This window comes from Equus caballus, chromosome 9 (assembly GCF_041296265.1).
Source record: "Equus caballus isolate H_3958 breed thoroughbred chromosome 9, TB-T2T, whole genome shotgun sequence".
In the NCBI taxonomy this organism is placed as follows: Eukaryota; Metazoa; Chordata; class Mammalia; order Perissodactyla; family Equidae; genus Equus; species Equus caballus.
In genome coordinates this window covers 77691317-77716526 of record NC_091692.1, presented here as the reverse complement: position 1 = coordinate 77716526, position 25210 = coordinate 77691317, and the positions used below count along the sequence as shown (strand labels likewise).

The 25210-nt window shown below is 37.9% G+C and overlaps 1 long non-coding RNA gene across 1 annotated transcript; it reads left to right on the top strand.

The window, feature by feature from the left end:
• Window positions 1-27: 27 nt before the first annotated feature.
• LOC138915440 (uncharacterized) lies at window positions 28-24459 on the top strand. Its single transcript, XR_011421375.1, has 2 exons — window positions 28-2199; window positions 24117-24459. It is a non-coding gene; the product is annotated as an uncharacterized lncRNA (long non-coding RNA).
• The last annotated feature ends 751 nt before the right edge of the window (window positions 24460-25210 follow it).

Sequence of the window (25210 nt, the reverse complement as noted above, 5' to 3'; positions counted from 1 at the left end):
CCGCTCCCCACCATACTTCGCCCGGCCGTTCCAAGCAGGGCTGCGAATGTAGGGCTGTCCTAGAAGGATGCCTGAAGTTTGGGGCCATCTGTGGGGGGTTGGCAAGAGGCCCAATGGTTTAGTCATAAGGGAAGCACATGCAATTTTGTCACTGGTTAGGGCACTCTTTGAATGTGTTGAAAGGGGGAAGGGCAAAAAGGGAGGAAAACAGAAAGAAGAAAGTTAGACAGTGGGGGGAAGAAGCTCAGAAGAAAAGGAAAGAATCGCAATGTTAGGATGGGGGTTGCTGTTGGCCAAACCGAAAGTCCTTTTGAGTAATCATTGTAGGCTCCGCTGATTCTTAAACCCCCAGTTCTGCAGGTTTGGTAGAAATAAGAGTAAAACATAATAAAATAAAAATACAAGAGCCTGAGGTAAATGAAACCTTTCTTCCTGGTTGAGAAAGGCCTTCCCACACCTGTTGTATCATGCCTAATGTAAAACAGCACTTCTCAAAATCCAAGGGCATTGAGGTTATAAGGCAGGTCCAGCACGGCCGCCGTCGGAACCTCGGTGAATCAGGGAAGGAGTGAGGAAAGCATTTGCTTTATTTGGCTGATCCTTGAGCAAATCAAATCCCTCTGTCGCCTGGCCTTTGCTTTGCTGTGAAGCGCTTGTCATCTCTCATGAGAAGGAGAGCAGTTTTACTGCTCCAAAGGTGACGTTGCCTGATGGATTTAAACAGAAATTTCTCCCCTATACTTCAACTTTGCTGCTGCCTCTGGGATCACTATGCCCAGCTCTTTTGAGGATAACCGCGTTGGAAAGACACTTTATAAGAAAAAATATACAGGCTTGTGATGTAACTCTAGACTAAAAAGAAACAAATTTCCTCTACATCATCCATCTCCAGCATGAATCAAAGGCAGCTTGTGTAAGGGGCCAGACCTGCCCCTGTCACACGTGCCCCCCTGATGATGAAGTCATCTCAAGTCCCATCATAGTTCTCTGAGCACTGGGAACTCCTATGACGTACTTCCAAGTCTCCAATAATTCTGCTTTCTTTGAGATAAACCAGACTAAGCAGAACTCGAGGCTTGACAAGAGACTGAACAGTTAACTTGTGCCGTGTCCGGGATACTCATATACTCTCCAAGTTGACGGGCTTCATGGGTCATTTGGCCTAGTCATGCTTCCACGTGGCTGTACCTCAGAATCAACCAGGGTGTATGTCTTAAAAATATAGATTCTTGGACCCCACTCTTGACTCACTCAGTTGGATTCTCTGGTGAGGGCTCTTGGTAGACTGCATGTTAATATATTTTGAGATGGGAGCTGGCTCTGGGAAATGTAGATATGGAACAACTAGAAGCACAGCTAATGGGGAGGCAAGAATATTGGCCAAGTTTTCCAAGTCTCAAGAGACGGAACCAGGAGAAATGGGCAGTATTGAGGTTGGGCTGACTCTTCTTGGAAAGGGAGCGGATGAGAGGAGAAATGTAACTTCAAGATAAGGATGCAAATGTCAAGAAGCCACTGCTGTTGTGAGCTGCTACTCAGGCCTCTTGATTGCAAATGATAAAAACCAAACTGGAACTAGTTTCGTGGAGAAGACTTTATTGGAAGGATGCTGTGGTGACTGACATTGTAACAGAATGGAAATGGTGATGCCTCAGAGGCAGCTAGGATCAGGGCCCTGGAGCTATCAGAGCACCATCTCTCTGTCTATCTTCATTGCCTCTGTGTGTTGGTTTTAGTCTGTTCCACCACGAACCAGCTTCTTCCATATAAGGGAAGTGTCATCCTTGAATTTTCCCTAAACTCTTACATTATGGTCTTATCTCCACAAAAGGAATGTCCCTCTCCCTTAGGTTCAATTTGAAAAATTCCAGGAAGGTGGATGAGCTCACCCTGGGCCAACTGAAGGAGACAAAAAAGGTGAGGTATGAGGATTAGCTAACACCACATCGTTGGAGTGGGGAGGAAAGATAGTTCTCTAGGAAAGATAGAGTTTTATTTTAAGAAGAAAGCAAGCTTGACAAGCCTAACAGTGCGTATTCACCCTATCATCTGCTATAAAAGTTCCTGGATAAGGATCTCCACGTGAAACAATTGGAAATTGAGAGTGAAGCCATCTGATGGTAACCATGTCAGGTCATACTTTGCCGCCTCCAGGACATCTTCTGTTGATTCTTCCACGCTGGGATAGATTTCCTCTCGGTAGGTCTGGCACCCCTTGCTTTCCTCTTATATCTAACTCCTTGAATAATAATGATGTGTCTATGTCTATGTCTGTCTCCCTCTCCTGCCTGGGAGCCCTTGAGGACAGGGAGCATGTCATATTTGCCATAATACCCCCAGCTCCTACTTCAGGGACAGACAAGTGGTAGTTGTTCTTGGCGCTTTTGAGATACTGCAAACCTCACTTTAAGTTTTACCACTTATCACTGCTCTGCATAGGATGAGGTAAGAAAGAACTGGACGCTGTTTATTCCTCAGCAGCAGTAGAGGCTAGATTGGTCCTATTAGCCATCACCCATCTGCCTCTGACATGCACCTTCTCTCAGTCTTTCCTGGCACCAAGAGTCTAGAGGACAATGAACAGGCTGATGACCTTCTCCTGTTTGAAATAAACTGTGTGTCATTGAGGTCTCTGGGGAAGTCAGGGGATTCCGTATTAGAGACTTTTCATAAGTTGTTGTTCTTGGCTTCCATCCAAGATGGCAACTCCACTAGGTTAAGAGGTGCAAGGATTTTGGTCGATTCACTTTTTTGGGGGGTGTGTGAGGAAGATTGTCCCTGAACCAACATCCATGCCTGTCCTCCTCCACTTTGCATGTGGGACACCGCCACAGCATGGCCTGAAGAGTGGTATGCAGGCCCATGCCTGGGATCTGAACCCGCAAAGTCTGAGCCACTGAAGTGGAGTGTGTGAACCCAACCCCTGTGCCACTGGGCGGGCCCTGGGTGGATTCACTTTTCCTTTCATTTCTTCCTCTTCTCCCTTTCCCTTGCCCTAGATGTGGCAGCAGAGACTCATTTCTCCCTGTCTAGCTCAGAGAGGCTGTTAATTGATTTATATTCTTATTACTTATTGGTCAATACTCCTACCCAGAATACATTTAGAGAACTTCCTACATTTTGTAAAGGTAAAATTTTATAATGATTTCCTTCGTTGTTGTTTTATCTTTTTCTTTATTATAAAATATTTTAAAAATATATTGGCACTGACTTCTGTAGCAGACAAGAGAAATATAAGGCACAGAGCCTCATATTAAAAATAAAATACAAGCATGGTGACGATGATGTTATCACTTCCAGGATAACTCAGTCCCTCTCCTTTCGTCAGTGATTACATTCTCTGTAAACTCATAGACATTCATTGTGTCTTCATTCAGTCATTGTTTAGCCAAGCCACATGTACTTAGTTCCCGTAATGTGCCTCATAAATCAACCTCACAGCTCCTTAATTGTTTTGTTGCTCTTTTCTGAATTTCCTTCATATGTTCCTTTTTTGGGGCCCCGGGGAGTTGGTAGGACACAAGGTAATTCCCATTATATATTACGCAGGCCAGCCCTACATGGTGTCCAGTTATATGGCTAATTTCAACCACACCCTCTTGCTTTTCTGACAGACCTCTTGACTTGCTTTTCCAGAAACAGTGGGAGGCAGAGAAGAAGTGGTGATGGGAGGTGAAACATTAAATATGTAATGTTTAGTGTTATCCCCTTTAGAAACATCTTCCTATTGCCCACATTTTTAAAATTTATTTTTCAGTGCCTTTCTTAAAGAAATGAAAACTTGAAGAGATTAAGTAAAAAGAAATTCAAGCTAGAAATTAGCTAGAAATATGAGAAATAAGTTAATTTCTCTCACTGCTAAATGACCTCCTTATAGGGAAATGGGCTCTTGGGAATCAGTAATGTTTTAAAAAGTATTTTGAACTGGAATGGAGTCTATCAAGCTTATATACGTGTCACGTTCCCAGCCCCCAAGTATCAGCACTGCCCATCCCCATGCCTAGCTGGAGAAAGAGGCCCCAGGCAGTTTCTTCTGTGTGACTTCTCTGTGGCTTGTAACAGCTGGGTAGAGTGAAACTGGTTCTGCTCCATGACCTTTAGAGCAGGAATTGGTGTCAGAGACAAAGGCACATGCACATGGACTGGACATCAGGTTAGGCAATAGCCTCACAGGAGTGCTCCATATTGGATGATAGTGGAGCCAACATATAGATGCTGGTGGCCAAGTGAACAAAGAGAAGGGAAGTGGTGTCCCTTGAGTACAGGCAAGGTCCTGAATAACTTCAGTGGCTGCTCCTAGAGAAGGAAAACAATTGGATTCTTCTTTGGGAGAGTCTCTACTCCGAAATGATATCTCAGAGCCTAAAAACCTTACACAGACTTTCTCCCAATTTCTGAATTCTCAGCAGCAGATAATGTAGACTTTTAGGAGAGACATGACACAGAACTGTGTTGTGCTTGACAATGTGAATGTTCATAATGTCCAATTCATTTCTTGATATTTATTATGTACTTCATGGCTTGAGTCCAAGATGCATAAGATATTTTGCATTTTCAAGAATTTTAGGGGCTGGCCCCGTGGCCGAGCGGTTAAGTTCGCGCGCTCTGCTGCAGGCGGCCCGGTGTTTCGTTGGTTTGAATCCTGGGCGCGGACATGGCACTGCTCATCAAACCACGCTGAGGCAGCGTCCCACATGCCACAACTAGAAGGACCCACAACGAAGAATATGCAACTATGTACCGGGGGGCTTTGGGGAGGAAAAGGAAAAATATGAAATCTTTATAAAAAAAAAAAAAAGGAAAGAATTTTATAAGCGAACAGGAAGAGGAAGTAAAGAATAACTACCACATAAGGCAGAATGTGATAATTCCTGTAAATAAACATAGGCAAAGTAACATAGGAGCCTTAAGGAGGATGAAATTAATTTCTTTGCTGTGAGAACACGGGTTTAGTGGAGGCTGGGGAGGGAGTGTTGGGAAAACTATAATTTCATGTTCATTGTTTGTCTTTTCACTAAACCATGTTGCCTTGAAGACTAAATGACATTGGATTGGATAAAGTATGGATAGGATTTTGAAACTGGGAGATGTGGGTTGAACAGAAGCAGTGGAACAAAGGCGTGAGGATGGGAAAATTCAGGATTTGTTCGGGAAATGAAGAGTGGTTCAATTTGCCTGAATCAGAGAAAGGTACTGGGAAATGAGGTTGGAAAAGTAGACTGCAGCCACCGACTCCTGGAAGAGTCTCAATGCCAAACTGTAGAGTCACGTTTTTTTTTTGGATGTATCATTTATCTCTATCACCCATCTATCCATCTGTCTATCTATCTATCTATCTATCTATCTATCTATCTGTCTGTCTATCATCTAGCTACCTACATATCAGTAAGGAATTGCATGGTTAGGGCTATATTTAGGAACATTATTCTTCAAGATTTTGTGCTTGATTATTGGAGGAGGTGAACAGAAGTAAGTACTGCAGTTAAGACGTTTTTGTAGCAGTTCAGGTAGAGATATGAGGACTCAAAGTAGCAGAGTGGCAATGGGAATGGAAAAAGGAGGTTGGAGGTAAGAGGTGAGTTGCCTTCGATGGAGCGCTGGCTGACTGTGGAAGGCCAGGGTAGTGAAGATATAAGTACGATCCCAGGTTTTGACCCTAGATAACTAACTGGCTTGTGATAGTATTTTGGTGGAAGCCAAATAACTTCTGTGATGAAATGCCGCTATCAACAGATGGCCTGGGCTCAAATCCTTCGATCTTAGACTCTTTACCTGACCAGTCTGTGCCTCAGTTTCTTTCTCTGTCTGTAGGCTAGGAATGATAATAATTGTTCTTTCTTTCTAGGATTGTTGTTAGGATAATATGCTGATACTTGGAAAGCCCTGAAGCCCTTCTCAACAGGATTCCGTGAGAGAATTAAGCCCTAACACCCTGAGGCATTCATTTTGATGGATTAACTTTTCTGCATCTTGAATAGTGCATGTAACACATCATGGAGAACCACGGGGCATCTCAGAAAGAAGAAATTAGGAGAGGCTTATTATAAGATTTGGGCTTGGGTTAGCTGACAGGACAATTCAAGGAAGTTGGATTCTGTTCTGGATCTGGTGCTGACAGGAAGCAGAGGCAATTCCATGATTGGTTATCTTAATAATCTTTATTGCAAGGTGGGATGAACAAAGCACAGATAGAATTGCTTTTGGAGAAGAAATGATAGTTGCTCATGTTAGCTGGGTCAGGGGAACTCGGTCATTTTTGTGGTTGCACAGTGTCTTCATTTTTATTTCTGTCACACATCATTATAAAGTGGTCTTGTTATGGAGAGTCCCCAGTGGATGCTGATATTCTGTGAAATTCACAGCAGAGGAAATTCACAGCTTAGCTAGTAGCAACAGATATCAGTAGTCAGGGCTGGTTTTTTCTTTTTTACTACTTCCTGTAAATAGCTTTGATTCTTTCTTTGACATTAGTAGAAATAGAATTATCAAAGTAAAGGTTTCAGTAATTTATGAGTTTGGAGACAAATGATCACTTTGGTTTCTAGGAGTTTGTATCAATTTACTCTTCTACTAGCAGTGTAGGATAGTGGGATAAATGTTGGACAATTTCCAGAAAGCCAGTACCTTCAGTTGTTGAGGTGATTTGTTAGAGAGCCTACCTGGTTCTCTTTCATTAGGTTTTACTGCTGAATGGTCATATGAGGAGGGGTCATTCACATTCTTCCCTTTCCGCATGCTCTCCCCTTCTTTCCCCAGTAGAAGACCTCTTTCCTTCTCATTGACTGGGATCAATAACTCCGGCCAATACTGGGATCCACTTTTTTCTTGTTACCCAGTCCTGGCCATTTTCTCATCCTCGTGTCACTAATCATGAATTGATATAGTTCCTTCCTTCAAGTCATCTTTCCCCCAGGTTAAATGGACAATAAAATGTCACTAATCAAACTTCTCTTTTCCATTGTCTTTGCGGTCTCTCCAATGTGGAGGTGCACTTTCAGAAGAATCCCTTCTTGCTGGTGCTACCTGTGTGTACCAGGTCATCTATAGACCAACAGAACAGGGGCTCTCAAATATTTTTGACAAGACACTCAGTAAGAAATATTGAGATTTTACATCATGAACAAATATGTGTAAATGCATGTTCACATACATACACATATCAGCCCCTACATTTATATAAATACATATCACACACACATAACTGTATAATTGGAAGAAAAGTTTCACAAAACAAACATGTCTTTACTACATGCCTTGTGTTTAGATATTTGATGTTCTAGTCTTTTTCCTTTAAAAAACGCTTGTCATGACACCCTTAATTAATGTTTTTAACTTCTTAGTGATAGAGGAATGTCTCCTTGGTTAGGGGTCAGTGAGTGCTAACGTAGAATAAATTCATTCCTGCATTCATATTTTCTCCATCTTAGAATTTTTTCCTTTTTGTTGTACCAAGAAATTTCAACTGGTTTGGTACAGTGCAGCCCTGAGTCCAGATATTCATTACTCACTCCCAGCTGCCTAAGCTGGAACACGGAATTCAGAATCTCAGGTAAATTTAACCATAAATGTAAATTCAGTCTGATGTAAAATGATGCCTCCTTGCTCCTTAATTGGATACCATCTGCATCCATTCTCATAAATATGGTTCTATATTTTTGCCCAAAGTTCGATAATTATTTTACTAATTGTAAATCTATGCCTCCTTCTTCTGGATTTGGCTTCTCATCCCAAATATGCTCGGATCTGACTCTGAGAAATGGGGGATTAAGGCGGGAAGAGAACTGGACACCTGGGCAGGTTAGACTCTCAGATAGGAGAGGAAGCCTGCTTTTCAGTGAGAGAGGAAACGTTCTTATTCGACAAGGAAGGGGGAGTTGGTGTTCTCAGAGAGGTTTGTAGCCCCTAAGCTCCCGAGGCTTTTCGTTTCCAATTCCACTCAGCAGCATCCAGCACTTTTCTTATCTCCAAAATACAGCTGAGGTTCTGATATTGGCTCCACTGATGTTCCTTCACTGAGAAAAGATTGGGTTTTGTTTTGGTTATCTCAGTCTTGCAGCTGAAAGAGGTGAGATTCTTTTAGCTCTAACTGTTAAGAGATTGCCCCTTTCATCTTCTGCTATCCCTTCCATACTACGCAAAATGGGAACTTTCTTCCAAAATAGATAGGAAGGTTCAATATTGAATAGACCAATACCTATTGTCTATATACTATGAATAATTTTCTGATTTGTCATTTACCTTTAAATTTCATGATGTGATTTTTGATGTACAGAATTTAAAAAATTCATTGATGTTCCCTTTGTGTTTTTTAATTCTAGTAGTTATTTTAATTATTTTTTTAGAATGTAAATCTTTCTGGGCTGGCCCTGTAGCCTAGTGGTTAAGTTCTGCACCCTCCGCTTGGGCAGCTTGGGTTCGCAGGTTCAGATCCCAGGTGCGGATCTACACCATTTATCAGCCATAGTGAGGTGGTGAGCCACATATAAAGTAGAGGAAATTGGCACAGATGTTAGCTCAGGGCTAATCTTCCTCAAGCAAAAAAACAAAAACAAAAACAAAAAAACTTTCAACTGAAAATTTTATGGCTTTTTAAAGTTCATTTTTATGAAATAAAATTGTGCTCAATCTAAAAATGTCAACAGGTGCTATGTAATTGTAAGGAAAAATAGTCTTCTGCCTTATACTTCCTCAATGTTAATTTTCATTCCTTATACTCAAACATTTAAAAATTTTTTAGCTGTATTTATCTGTAAGTATTTGCCCATGTGTCTTTCAATATCATACTCTCATATGTAGCTTATATTGCTACTTTTTGCTTTTTAAAATTTGCATACTATCCATTGACTTTCTTCTTTGGAAGATAAGGGTTTAGTTTTATTACATCACAACTACACGTACTCCCATGCTTTCCTCTCCCCCACAGACTTCCTCTTTTCCCATTTTTCCAATTTCCATCACAATTCTTGTTTAAATAAATACTGTTTACATTATTTGACTATGTTAATATGAGTTACAGTTGACAATGTACTATAACTACATTTCCTTTCTTATAAAACTCTGTTTTTCCTGGAGGTACTAACCGCTTCATCTTTTTAATTTATTTTTCTTTGTACTCACTAGTAATTAAGCTTCAAGTTTAATGACCAAATTGTAACATTTCTCAAAAAACAACTGCCAAGAACTTCAGATAAACTACCAGTTTCCTTCTTTCCTCTTGGTTATGTCTTACCTGGGGCTCTGCAACCTCTTATTCCAAATTGGAGTGGTATTTCCAAGTCTGCTTATTAATTGTTGTACTGAGACCTCTCTCCATCCGGGACTTCCCTTAGTTACATCGCTGCGTTGGACCTTCTGTTTTGCAAATCCCAGGTATTACTTTTTCTTAGTTTACTCCCTATAGTTTTGCCTTTTCTAGACTATCTCCTACAGTACATGTCTTATAAAGGATGCATACAAACTAAACTTTTTGAGACCATGCATATCTTAAAATGTCCATAATTTACTCTTATTCTTCATTGGTAATTTAGCTGTGCATATGAGGCTATATTGGAAATTATTTACCCTCTGCATTTGGGAAGGCACCTATGCTCACCACTATACCACCTCTGCATTTTGAAGCCATTTCTCTATTGTCTTCCAGGTTCCAGTGTTGCTCCTGAGAAATTCAGTGACATTTTGATTCCTAACTTTTTGTATGTGATGTGTTATCTTTCCTTTCTGAAAGTTTTTAGAAATTTGTCTTAAACCTTAGGTTGCTAAAACTTCCTGAAGTCATGGGTTGCTTGGTCTGTCTGTCTGTCTGTCTGTCTGTCTGTCTATCTATCTATCTATCTGTCTATCTATCTATCTATCTACCTAACTACCTTGTTCCGCTTGTTGTACTTCGGGCATTTAGTTTACTGTCAATTTAGGGATATTTTCGTGTATTATTTGGTGATTTTCTTTCCTTCATCTTCTCCTAGACTAGTGATCAATTGTTTAGAGTACTTTCCAGTCTATTTTTCATTTCAGTATTTTTGTTCTACTTTCTAGAAAGACAATACTCTGATTTCACATACCAAATTTTTACAGAATCTTTAAAAGACAGATTTATTGAGGTACAATATATACAGTAAAAGTTGCTCTTTTTAGTGTGAAATTCCACACCTTTTGACAAAAGTTCTGTGATCGTTGCTATAATCAAGATATAGAGTAGTTCCATCACACTCAAAAATTCTTTCATGCTCCTTTATAGTCAGCCTCTTCTTCCACTCACAGCCTCTGAAAACCAACGTATGATCTCTCAACTTCTGGTCTGTTTTATGTTCCTATAATTTTGTCTTTTCCTGAATATCATATAAATGGTTTACTTTTTGGAATCTTAACTAATGTGGCTGCTTTTTGTATTCTGTACCAAAGTTTTAGTTGCAGTCAGTGGGAGAGATAGGCTGATAGGCTTTCTCCATATTGGCTATTTTTTTTTCTGCATTTATCGAAATGATCCTGTAATTTTTCTTCTTTAATCTGTTGATATGGTGAGTTATATTGATTGATTTTCAAATGTTGAATCAGCCTTGCATTTGGAGATAAACGCCATCTGGTCATGATTTATTACACTTTGCTGGATTCAATTTATCAGTTTCTGTTGAGGATTTTCATAAGTATATTCATGAGAAGTATTGGTCTGTATTTTTCTTATGTCTAGTTTAATTCTTTTTATCCTCTTGGGATCAGGATAATGCTGACTTCAGAAAATGAGTTGCAAAGTATTCTCTCCTACTCTATTTTCTGGAAAAGTATAGTATTATTATTTCTTCCTAAGTGTTTGGTAGAATTCACCAGTGAAGCCACCTGGTCTTGGAGTTTTCTTTGTGGGAAGATTTTAAACTACAAATTTAATGTTTTTTATTAGATGTAGGAATATTTAGGTTATTTATTTTTTCAGTGAGCGTTGGTAGTTTCTGTCTTTCAAGGAATTTGTTCATTTCATATAAGTTGTTGAATTTGTGGGCATAATGTTGTTCATAATATTCTCTTACTATCCTTTTAACAACCCTAGGATCTGTAGTAGTGCCTCCTTTTTCATTTCTGATATAGGTAGTTTGTTTCTTCTCCATTTATTGATCATTCTGTTTAGAAGTTTATTGATTTGATTAGTGTTTTCAAAGAACTAGCTTTTGGATTCATTATTTTCTGTATTCTTTTTTTCTGTTTTAAATTTCATTCATTTCTGTTCTTTATTATTCTTTCCGTCTGCCTGCTTTGGGTTTAATTTGATCTTCGACTTCTAGTTTCTTAAGGAAGCTTAAATTTTTTTATTTGAGACCTTTCTTGTTTTCTAATATAAGCATTTAATGCTATGTATTTTCCTCTAAGCGCTCATTTAGCTGAATCCCACAAACTTTGATAGGTTGTGTTTTCATTTTTATTCAATTCGAAATGTCTTCTAATTTCTCTTGTGATTCCTGCTTTGACCTATGAGTTATTTAGAAGTATGCTGTTTAATTTTGAAATGTTTGAGGATGTTCCAGATAGCTGTTATTTATTTGTAGTTTAATTCTGTTATGGTCACAGAATATAGTTTGTATAATTTCAATTATTTCAAAGTTGGTGAGGTTTGTTTAATGGCTCAAAATATGGTCTATCTTGGTGAATGTTTTGTGTGCACTTGAAAAAAATGCTTACTCATTTCCAATATGGAAGTAATTATTGAATTGCCTCAAGGGATTTTTATGAGGATTAAATGAGGTAATACTTATAAGTGTCTAGGAGAGTCTGACTTATGGGAAGCACTTGTAAAAATGTTAACCACTTTTATTGTTGTAGTTGTTTTTTTTCTCCACCCAAGAACACAATATTATTTAATTTCCTTTTTTTTAAGTCCCTTTGTAAGGTTAACATTTTCCTCATATAAACACTGCTTTTTGCATGGTAACTTTGTTCTAAAGTATTCTGTTGTTTTAACAATATTTTTTAAAACATTATTTGTTATATATTTGACATATGATTATTTTACTGAAATTTATCATCAGTTCTAATTTCTTTCATACATTTAATTATTTTGCAGTTTTAGTCAATCGTAAGAGCTACAAATATTAATAACTTGTATCTGATATTTTTTAGGCATTTTATTTCTCATTTCTCTTTCTTGTTTTATTGCATTGCTCCAAACTTCCAAAATAATGTTAATTATTGTGATAGTGGCAGATGTATTTGTCTTCTTCCTGACTTTCATGATGATTCCTCTAGCATTTTACCAATGTGTCTTGTTAACTATTTGCTTGAAGAAAACTTTTAAAATCAATAATATTTAGTGAATTTTACTGAATAAATTCTTAGCATTCTGTTATGTAGCTATGTAGAGGTTATGTAGACTTTTTTCATTGAACTGTTTATATTGTATATAATATGGATAGATTTCTTAATATTAAATCATCCTGTGTTTTCAGAAAAAGCTGAGTTGGATATAGTGTATATAGGTAAGTTAATTTATTAATTTTTATTTAGGATTTGTGTGTTCATATTCATAAATGAAATGAGTTTATAGTTTTTTTCTTTTAAGTGTTGTTAGGATTTGATGCTAGTTTACTAAAATGAATTAGAAAGTTCTCCTCTTTTTGCTTGTATTGGAAGAGTTTATTTTTCAAAGGGATCGTTTGTTTCTCTAGAGTTTGAAGAAGTCATAATTTTTGTAAATATTTCATAGAAATTTGAAAAAGTTTACTTTCTATGGTTATAATATTGTATATATGTATATGTATTTACCTAACATTATTACTTATATTATTACACTCTTCTAGATCAACAATTTTTCACATATTTAATTTATTTCTGACAAAGGGTTATGCCGATATTTTTCATGAAATTAATTTACATTCACATGCTGCATAACGATGTTTTCGTCAATGACGAGCTGTGTATATGACCGTGGTTCCATAAGATTAGTACCATATAACCTAGGTGTGGAGTAGGCTATACCGTCTAGGTTTGTGTAAGTACATTCTATAATATTTGCACAATGATGAAATTGCCTAATGACGCATTTCTCAGACTATGTCCCTGTTGTTTAGTGATGCATGACTGTACTTGTATTCTTTGTGTTTTTATGACCATTTTTTAAACATATTAAAGGTATAGAGTACATGAATTCTTTTCTTCACAATAAATTACAAGTTTTTTTCTATATAAAGTACTTCCTATTGTATGCTTAAATAATTTTCCCTTGGATTCTATTTTGTCTGTTATAAATGTTTCAACTCCAACTTTATACTTTTTCTTTGTTTTCCTGATTTATCCTTAATGATTCATTGATTTGTAAACTTCCTGTGTTTTGTTTTACATGTGTATGTTGCTATATTTCAAACAGCATGCAGTAATGATATTACAATTATTCTCATTGACTCATTCATAGACTCAATATTTTGATAGTTGAGATTCATACATGTATGTTTATTGTCAAAACTGACAAGATTTTTCTTGCCTCTCATCTTGTTTTATGCTAATATTTATGATATCTTGGTTTCTTCTTCTTTTCCTTGTTTTTATTTTCTCTAAATGAGGATTTTGCTTGTTTGTTTTTAATGTTACCCTTTTCTCCAAGTGATTTAGAGCATAAATAACCCATTTTTATTTTATTAGTCATTATCTTTAAGTGAAAATGTCTATTTTATATTATTTAGCTAAAGAATGAATATTATTTGTTTTTCCTTAACGAGATTGAGAATATATCTTTTTACTAGTCTTAAGCTTTGTCTATTTAAATTTTTCTAATATATATATTTTATCATAAAAGTAAACTTTAACATTTGCATTAAGCTATAATCATATTTAAAATAAGTATTTACACACTGTTATTTTTGATGGCGTCAATGATGACTTCCAATTCCTTTAGGCCTCGACTTCCTTCTGTTTGCATTCTTCACTCTGATTCATTTCTTAGTTTTCAGGAGGGATAGGTGAGTTGTATACTTGCTGAGGAAGCTTTGCACGTGAAGAAGTCCTTTGCAGTGGGAGAGCAACTTGGCTGGACACAGAATTCTTGGGTAACAGAATTTTCACTTTAGATGATAATATATTTAGATACAGCTGTTGCAAGCACTAGCCATATATTGATTCATTTAATTCTTCTGTGAAATAGCTCTTATCATTATCCTCATTTTGAAGATGGTATAACTGAAGTGCAGAGAGCTTAAGTGACTTGTCAAAGGTGAAACAACTGGTAAGTGGAATTAGGATTTGAACCAGGGGAGTTTTGTTTCAAAGCCTACACTCATAACCACTACACCAAATAGTCCATTACATAGTCATCTGCAGATTATTGTCTATTAGATATTTATGGATGTTAATTCATTACCTTTTGTCTTTTAGAGAAGATACTATTGAAACAAGTCATATTTTTCTTCATTGGAAGGTAAATGTTTTCTATCTTCTCTCTGCCTGGACGCAACATCAAACTAGTGGTCTCTGTGCCTTGTCCTTTTAAACAACATTTCTGTCTGTGAAGACCTACTTCATCTCTGAAAAGTTTTCTTTTACTATTTTATTCATTTAATTGTTTCTGCAATATTGTCTCCTTTGGGGGTTCCCATGTATGTAGGTAGCATATTCTGGATCTATACTTCACTCATAACTTTATTTAACAAATACTCATTGATTTTCTACTGTGTGCCAGACACTGTGAATATAATGATGATGAAAACATGGCCACTAACCTATTAATCTTACAGTCTAACTAGGGAGAGGCAGATCTTAAAAAGTAAAGGGACACTATTATAATTGTAAATGTCATTTAATGCAAAATCTGAAGGCTAAGTAGACTCAGCCAGTTGAAAGAGTGGAAGAGTATATCAGGCAGAGGGGACAGAATGAATCAAGGCTCCAAGCAGGCTAGACTTGGTGAGTACTAGGGTCTACTGAAGGACAATGAGCAATGGGGAGATTATTATAAAATGAGACTGCCCATGTAGTTAGGAGCTAGATAATGTAGGTCTGTGCAGTCCATGTTAAGCTTTTGCTTCTTAACAAAGGGAAGCCATTAAAAGCTTTGAAGTAGTGGAATTGAATGACCTACAAATAACCTGACTTGAAAGCTGACTGGATGGAATAAGAGGCTGTGTGGGGAGACCAGTTAGAAGGCTCTTGCAGTTTTCCAGCTAAGAGATGATGATGGCTTAGACCAGAATCTAGCAGGGGAGCTGGGGAAAAGAGGAAAAATTTCAGAAACAATTACAGCGTAAGTGCTTTGTATTTACAATTTTTAGTAAAAGTGACAGAGAGCAACCAAAACTAGTAGAATAAGCCTAATTATAAGATTACAGGGATGCATCCAAGGAAGTGAAAGCATATAGCTGAGACTTTGAAAATGCCTGGCACCAAGACGTGGGAAGTCTTAGGAAACTCATGCAATAACTTGTTTTTATCTTTCATCTCTGTTTCTAAATTTCACTGCCTTCTTCTCTGGCTATGCATACTGGCTTAATCTGTTCCATGTACGTAGGGTGGAAGATGGCCAGAGTACATCGCCCACATTTTTGCTTCTTCTCCATTCAAAGGAAAGCATGCAACACTGAATTTTTAATTTTTAGTTTCAGTTCTAATTTCTCAAGATCGTGAGCCAGGTTGATCCAATTTGAGTCTTTTCAAGTGGATTCAGTGGGAAGTTTTATGGTGAAAATAAGATTCTGAGAACCCACCACACTGGATGGAGCTAGGGTTAGCATTTGGAATATACATGAGAAAGTTCCTGTCTAATGATATTTATTTTCTTATGAGAAGTAGATGCAGTAGATTTCTGAGAATAAGAGAATGTGGTAGAGTCAAAGATTTGAGGAGACTGGTGAAAGTTTGCACTTGCAGTTTCAGAAAGAGAAAAACTGAGTAGAGAGCTTTAGTATAATCCTAGGTAGAATTGAGAGCCCAGCTGGGATTAACAACCTTGAACTTATGGTGGTACTAGTCTGCAAATGGACAAAGGCGGAAAGAGTTTGGTATTAGATGATGACTATGATGCATATTAAGGATGAGGAGATAAGTGAAGAGAGGAGATTTATGGGTAGAGAAGAAGGAGAAAGAATGAGATGTATAAAGGCCCAGAGGCAGGAGAGGTTTGGTAGGTTTGTGGCACTGTGAGAAAGCTGGATTGGGGACATAGCGTGAGGGCTGGAGTCACAAGTTGGCTTTTCTTCAGCTCAGCACCCAGCGCAGTGCCCCCAGTGCCCAACCCAATATGTACACGTAGTAAGTGCTCAATAAATATTTGTTGAATGAATCTAGCCTTATCTGTGTTGTGTCTCCAATTTTCCTTCAAAGTTTCTGTCCTCTAGATGGCAGCCTTCCATAGTTTACAGAGACAATGCAGGCTTTCATCTTTTTTGATAGTGGAAAAATTACCTCAATATTCTGGGTCTCAATTTCCTCCTCTGTAAAATACGGGTATAATAATAACACCTACCTCTCAGGTAGTTGTGAGGTTTCAATTGAGTAAAACATGAAAGGGCTCAGCTTTCGACTTAATCATTAATCAATACCTGTTGCCTAATATAATTATTAATTTTATTCTTGTCATGGGAGCTTTTTCAGCCTGGGAGATTACTTGTGTTCATGTCATTGTCTTGTTTAGAACTGTTTTAATTTGTACTGGACATTTGTAATTCGGACGACGCCAAACATCCTTTCCCCATCTTCATCGTATCCTGAGTTCTCCTTTGAGAACCTAGCCCTTTCCAATTCTGCTTCCAAGTGTCTTGAATGGGATGTCTTCTCCCGGTTACAGGGTAGCAGTCCTGCAGGCTTACGTCAATCCTTGTATGGCATCCCCCCATCAACCAGAGCCAATGAAATGTGCAATAATTGGGGGGTTTTGTTTCTTTACTGCGAAAACTATGAGATGAGACCATCCTTTTTCTCCACAATAATATGTGGTGAGCTTGAGAGGTCTGTATCTATGTGAGCCATTGTTGCTACAAGGAGAGCCGAGAGAGCCTTCACAGGGAGCCTGAAGGTCAAGCAGAAACAGAACCATGAGGGGCTGGCCCAGTGGTGCAGCGGTTAGGTTTGCGTGTTCCTCTTTGGCGGCCTGGCCTGGGGTTTGCCGGTTGGGATCCTGGGTGCTCACCTATGGCACTGCTTATCAAGCCATGCTGTGGCAGGCGTGTCAGGTAAAATAGAGGAAGATGGGCATGTGTGTTAGATGTTACCTCAGGGCCAATCTTTCTCAGCAAAAAGAGGAGGATTGGTGGTGGATGTTAGCTCAGGGCTAATCTTCCTCAAAAAAAAAAAAAAGAAAAAGAAAAAGAAAACAGAGCAGAGAGAGGCTTAAGAATGACGTTCTGGGTGCTGGTTTTTGAGCCCTTGGGTCCAATCTTCCCAGAAACTAGTTATATTTCTGATCTCATCATGTGAGCTAACACATTTCGTTTATTGTCTAAACTAGTTTAAGTTGGAGTTTTGTTACTTGCAGTATACAATCTTAACTATACACAATTTTCATTGAGAATGTGCTTGTCCACCTGATGTTGAATATATATTGACTGAAATAAAATTATTCTTTCAATAATCTTATGTAGAAACCCCATTAGTGAATAATCAATGGAGTCTATGCCATTAAGCAGTGCATATATTCATTTTTTCCCAGTCTAAATCAAACTCTAGGACAGTATGGTCTTTTGAAAAATTAGTGACTCTTCTAATAATTACACTGTGATTCTCATGGACTGTCAGTGAGTAAATGATATCTTTAATACAGATTAGTTTTTATATGACTTGTCTTACATTTTAATGTAAAGGAAGAACATTACAGAAATCTCCTATTATTATCCACTTATTATAAAGCTGAGTTCATCCTTTTGCTATTTAATATTTATTATTTAATTTCTACATTTCCATTATATCCAAATTTTGAGAAACCATGGTTTTTATTACTCACAGAGGGAACATTTGAAGTGGAAGGAATTTTGGAAGCAGACAGAACTGGGTTCCCGTCTCAGCTCTGCTACTTGCTAGCTCAGTGAACTTGGACTAGTTATTTAACTCTGAGCCTCAGTTTTTGGTTTTTGTTTTCCCAAATTGGGAGTGATGATAGAACCTTCTAGACAGAGATGTAGTGAGGAATACTGAGATCGCATAAACAAGACTCCTAGTGTACATTAAGATACCCAAAGGCTCACAGCAAGTATTATCTCCCTTTTTCCAATTAGTACATTTAAATTTGTCTTCAGAAAGGTTTAGTGTGAAGGTGTGCCAAGCAGATATATTGTTCTTTGAAGTGAAAATATTAAATATTTTTCTTTATTTACTAACTTCTAAACACTCAGTGAGGAGGAGCTAATGTGTATTCAGATTAGATCTTGTCCAATGCTAATTTGATGTCAGGTTTATGAATTGCTTGAAGTAGTATATCTGTGAGTGATTAGAGGAATACCCATATTTCTCAGCACACTATGGATTTAAAACTATAGGGAGTTTAGAAAGCCATTGAGTCTGCTTCCTTCCTGTAATGTCTATACATCAATTTATCTGTATATTGTTCCAGCTCCACTGGAGAACGTTGGCTTCGTGCATTGTCGTTTATTTTTTAACTTGATATTATTTTGTGTGGCTAACTGTGTAGCTCATAATAGGAAATTGAAAAAAGATGTGTGCAGTCGTGCTGCAAACTGTGACCCATCCATTTAATATGAGCTGAGAGAGAAGTAGCTCCCCCTTTGTTTTATTTTTATTATTGAAGCATTCTCAAGGTTTGGATCTTGAGTCTGAGAGGAAGAGTTTGGTTCTTCACAATGATTTTTGTATAAATGTCTTGAAAGGTTTTCATGTGAAATAAATTTGCTTTTCCCCTGGATCTCAGTTCTAACTTTGACAATCAGAAACCATTTTAAAATCTCCCAATTATATACCCTGCCCAGTGGCCCGCTGGCCATGACCTTTTCATGCCAGCTGGATCCTTCGTCAGTTCCCAGTTGGAGCGTGAGCCTGAGTAGCTAAGGAACCCTCTTCAACAGAGGGATAAACATACCCAAGTTTGAATTTGTCTAAATACTGGTGTAATTACACAAATGACTCAGCCAGCCTTTTCTATTGTTCAAGTTCAATTCAGGGGGGAGAAAAAAAGTTCCTGAAAGTTAGTGAAGAAAGAAGTTGAAGAACAAGACAGTATTGTCTGAGGTGTCTCTTTTTGTGTAATGATAGTTGCAATTTGTGACTAGGAGGCAAGATGGCATGATGGTTAGAAGTATGGACTCTGGTGCTGCCTGGGTTTGAACCCAGATCTGCCACTTATTACCGGATGCTGGTAAGGTACCCTCTCTGTGTGTTTCTATGAAATGGAGATAAAAAAAGGACTTGCTTCATGGATTCTTGTGTGGGGAGGTAAAGATAAATAAAATAAATGCACTTAAAACAGTGCCTGGCATATTTTAAGTGCCCAAAAAATGTTAGGTTGGGTTGTTATTATTATGTTTCTGGATATTTAACAATACTCTGAATGAAAATTTCATGTAAATAATAAATTCAAAATATATTGGCTAAATACAAAGTAAACTTAATTTTAGGATTCCAGTAAATTCTGTCATGTGGAAATTAGTGAGAAGATATTTTCTTATTAATTTACATTGAAATGATGATAGTTGGGTCTCACGTAAATTTTACAAAAATCTTTATTTTAGAAGCACTTTACATGCAGGGCCTAAAGGGAAAAAGGGACAAAAGCATTTGACTTCCAAGCAGTGCCTCTGTTACTCCCTGTAAACTGAATCCTGTGTGCCACTTGAGCTATTCCAGTTCTCTCCTTACCCTTTTTTTTTTTTTTTTTTGGTGAGGAAGATTGGCCCTGAGCTAACATCTGTTGCCAATCTTCCCCTTTTTTGCTTGAAGAAGAGTGGCCTTGAGCTAACATCTGTGCCCGTCTTCCTGTATTTTATATGTGGGACACTGCCACAGCATGGCTTGATGGGCAGTGTGTGGGTCTGCACCTGGGATCCAAACCTGTGAACTCAGGCCGCCAAAGCAGAGAATGTGAATTTAACCACTATGGCACCAGGCTGGGCCCCTCCTTACCTTCTTTCTTTCTTTTTTTCTTTTTTTTTAAAGATTGGCCCTGAGCTAATGTCTGTTGCCAATCTTCCCCTCTTTGTTTTCCTTCTCCCTTAAGCCCCCCAGTACATAGTTGTATATTCTAATTGTAGGTCCTTCTGGCTCTGCTATGTGGGACACTGCCTCAGCATGGCCTGATGAGCAATGCTAGATCTGTGCCCAGAATCCGAACTGGTGACAGCCTGGGCCGCTGAAGCAGAGCGCGCGGACTTGACCACTTGGCCATGGGGCCAGCCCCCTTACCTTCTTTCTTAACCAAGATTCTTGAAAGAATCATCTCTATCTGAGGTTAAATTTATCACCTGCGGTTTTCTCCTGGACCCACTGCAACCTCACTTCACTGCTCCTCTGCAGCTGTTCTTGGGGAAGCCATTGGAAAACCTGGAACTGCTAAAAACCAGCAAATCTTTCCTGGTCATTCTTGATGGACGCTTCAAAGTATCAGGCAGTGTTTGCTTTTCTTTCCTTCTTGAAACTCTTCTCCTCCCTTGGCTTCCTTATTTTTATGTTTTCCCCTTCATCTCTATGCACTTCTTAATCTTCTCGGGGATCTCTTTTTGCAGCAATTTTGTCAATTATTCTATTCTTCAGGGTTGGTATCTCAGACATCTCACTGTCAGTTAGTGGATTTGATCCAACCCAGTAATTTCAGGTACCCACTAAATTGTCCCAATTTATATTTCTCACTTTATGTCTCTGTTGTTTATATTTCTGTTTCTTAGATACCATGTTGTCCCATAAATATCTCAGGGTCAACGCGACCTCAACTAAAACTCGTTATTTTTCTTCCACTCGAAATTGCTCTACATTAATCCTTATTTGGATGAATGATTCTGCCATCAACACGCTCATCTAAGTTAGAAATCTTGAAAGAATCCTAGACTGCTTCCTCCACATCTCTCAATATTTTTCACTGGTTCTCGAGGCCAGTTGAATCTACCTTTTACATTGCTTCACTCTATCTTTTTCTTTATATCTACAGCCCTACTACTTAGTTTTGATTATCCTCATCTCTTGCTTACCTTATTACAACAACCCCTACATTGTAGGGCAAGGGAAGACCAGAAAAGTCACTGAAGAACCTTGAATTCTCAGAGCAAAAGAAACCTACATAAGTGTAACCTTTAATGTAAAGTGTGAAAAAGGTGCGACAAGTTGACATCTGATTGAGAAATTTTGTAATAAGATGAAATCTTGAGCTGCTATCAGCGAAATGTCTTATCCCAAAGGTCACACAATAATTTAAGGTGATAGCGGTCTTTGAATACTCCTGGGGGATTGTCTGCTCTAGTGAACAGCTATGTCACTCAATTAATTTCAAAGTATTTTTCAAAATATCACTTAATTAATTTCAAAAGTATTTTTCAATTGTGTGTGAAAAATTTGGCAGGCACAAATACAGAGCTAAATCTATCAACTTACTCCCAAACCATACCTTTTTGTGTTTTCCCTCTCTTGGTAAGTGGTAACCGTAGATAGTCATTCTCCCAGTTTAGAAGCCTTAATCTTCTCTGCTGTCCCATCCCAGAATGCTCACTTTGATTCTCCACTAGCCACAGCTTAGTTCAAAGCTTACCATCCATTTTGAGAGAAGTACTCATATTTTTGTTAATGTTGACTCTTTAGCATTCTACTGAACATGTACTATTTTTAAATAAATGTTTATTGATTTGCACTTCAAAATTCTAGACATTGTCGTCTACAGTCTGGACTATTGTGATAACCTTCTAATTTGGCTTTCTACTGCTAGCACTTTTTCCCAGTTCAAGTTAACCTCCATATTACCAGCACAGTTATCTACTTAAAATCTGAATTAAGTTAGTCAATCCTTTCTTCTAGCGGCTTTCAAAGCTCAATATCCTTCTCCTGCCATCCCAGGTCCTTTACAGCCTGGCCCCATTTTCCCCTCAGTCATATTCATTGCCACTTCACTCTCTACACCCTATACCCAGTTACCTCTTATTATTCCTCAGATAAGCCAGGCCTTCCTTCCTGTGTTTTTGCACATGTTCCCTTTGCAAGGGAGCCCATCTCCCTTTGTCCACCTAGCAAATTTCCTTGAATTCACAAGTAGCCTAGCCCTTTTCTCCACCGTCCTCACAACCCTTACAATTCTCTTTTATACCTTTTAGTATTTTAATAACTCATTCCTGTCTATTTACCCCACACTTTGTGAGCACCTGGAAGGCATGAATTTTGATTTAATACCTCAGAATTCTCAGAACGTCTTATACAGTGAGTGTGTCATTGTCCCTAGTAAGGATTTATTAAATGAATAATCGAATTCTAAGATGACAATCTATTTTCAATTATGTACATATTTTAATATCTTACTCATCATGCATGAGTACATTTTTAAAGTTTTGTTATTATCTTTAAAAAGAGAGATTTTTAAATATATGTTCTACATAAAAAATAGAGAAACATTTTAATTGTACAAGATTTCAATTGAGAGATTTAGTGGCCTTGTTAGCTAGGCACTCTAGGCTCTCCAAAGAAAGGAAGGAAGACAAAGAAAAGAAAGAAAGAGAAAGGAAGAAAGACGAAGGAAGGAAGGAAGGAAGGACAGAAGGAAGAAAGGAAGGAAGGAAGGAAGAAAGAAATTAAATACAAATGGCAGAAAAATGATAGGCTAGTATAGGCATAATTATGAACTGGCCCCAGTAAATGAAACTTTTACAATGAAATTTCTGAGTTATATCTCCCTGGCAGTCATTCCACAGTGGCCCAACCCACTTTTTCAACCATATCTTCAACTTCCTCTGACCAGCATGATTAAGTCATTACTAAGAATATGTGTTGGGTTTCAAGTCTATTTTTTCCTCCACTGTTTCTTTTGTCAGAAAGCCTTTAACCCTCTATTCATTCTTACTCATCAAGATCCTCCCTAGCACTCAAGAGACTTCCAGATATCACCTCTTTCAGGAAGACTTTCCTGAGCTTTCTGCTGAATGCACATTTCTTCCCTCTCAACTTCTCATTTCGTCTCCTTTTTATGGCACTTAGCACAACTTGCTCTGTGCTATGATTATTTGTGTACTTGGTTCATATTACCTATTAACCTTTAAGCTTCTTAAGTTCAAGAAGGTTTTCTTTTTTTTATCCCTCTCCCCTCCCCCAAGCAATGCTTGGCATAATTTTGGTATTCAATAAATATTTGCAACATAAAATTGAAGTGGGTTATGGGCCTGAATTTTGCCATTGATAAGTTTCTTGGGGCCTGAACTATCAGATACGTACATGTCTATGCCTTAATCTGTGCTAAATTGTATGGCATGTCCCTGTCTTCTTTCTATCGTGTACTGGAAATTTCTATATTTAGAGCCATTAAGCAACAGATTGCTAACAATCAGAATAGCTGTAAAGATCTTTAAAGTAGCATCTGCAGACTTCTTATCTCGGAAACATCATTATGTTGAGAAAGGCAATAAGGTTATTGCCAGGAGCACAGAGCCTGGATCTAGAGCTGCTTAGGTCTGAATGCAGGCTCTGCCACTTGTAAGCTGCGCAGCTTGAGTAAGCTACTTAACCCATCTGTGCCTCACTTCTTTTTTTTGTTTGTTTGTTTTTTTTTTAGATTTTATTTTTTTCCTTTTTCTCCCCAAAGTCCCCCAGTACATAGTTGTATATTCTTCGCTGTGGGTCCTTCTAGTTGTGGCATGTGGGACGCTGCCTCAGCGTGGCTTGATGAGCAGTGCCATGTCCGCGCCCAGGATTTGAACCAACGAAACACCAGGCCACCTGCAGCGGATCGCGCGAACTTAACCACTTGGCCACGGGGCCAGCCCCTGTGCCTCACTTCTAGTATCTATTAAACAAGTGTTATAACAATGTTTATCTCATGGGGTTGGCATGAGAATGAAATGAGTTTATATATGCAAGGTACTTAGAACAGTATAGGCTCACGGTTAGTGCTTAATTAGTTTTGGTTATTATTATGCTATTATTATTATTATTATGTGCCTTCAGTTGTATATGTCTGCCCCTACCTCAAAAGCATGAGCTTCTAAATAGTTAATACTGTGTTTTCTTGGCCTTTGTATTTCAAGTGACCAGCACAGTGCCTGATACAGAGTAAACATGGAAAGAGAAGAACCTGGAAGAAAATTCCTCATTGCCCTAGAGGTGAACCTGAACTTCCTTGCTCCCTGTCGTGGGTATCCAGAGAACTTTGTTTTCCTGCTCTTGTCAACCTCATGTTTAACCCTGCTGGTTTTCATTTACTTTATAATTCAATCATAATGAATTTTAAAATCCATTCTAACTTCCAAGGATCTCTAGAGACTTGCTTCATCAGTCTGACATCACGTTCATTTACATTTCTTATTTTTTCGTTTCCTTGTAAGAGGTCTAAGCACTGTTCCAATAAAACACTTTTAAGATTGCATTACACATACTGTGTGCTATTTATTCCTGGCTACATGTTCAAACTAACAAGCAAGAAATTGCCTATGCCCTGATCAACTGTTATAAACTGTAATGCTATATCTGTTATAATTGAAAAAAAAATTGGACCTGGACTATTCTTTTGTAACCATCTAAGCTAATAGTTTACATGGAAAATATTTATACAAAAATTGTAGCCAATTCAAGTTCAAGGAGATGTTACAGGCCATTCAGCTTGATCATTCTCTCAAGATGGTAAGTTCTTAGGTATTTCCCATGATAAATAATCGTCTGTCTTTTGCCTGGCGTGTTCCAGGCAAAGAGAACACATTAATTCTAAAGTCATCTTCTTCCTTTGGTGGGCAGTTCTTTTTGATGGGAAATTATTTCTCATATTGAATATAACCCACTGCTCTCAAAAACAACATAGGTTGGAGCTGATCACCATCTTCCGTGATAGCCTTCAAATATTTGGAGACAGGTATTTTGTTTCCTAATATGTTATAAATCGACAGATTGTACTGGTGGAGCTCAGTACGTGGAAGGTACATAAATATAATTTAATTCTATTGTTTTACAGATAAGTAAAATAAACAGGAGGAGACGTTGAGTAACATGCCCAACATCACACATTTGTTCATTCAATCATTGTGTACTCAGACACCAACTTAATAAATTTACAGTTTTATTATCTATTATATACAATTTTATAATTTAGTATAACATACAAAATTTTGCAATTTACTATAACAAATAA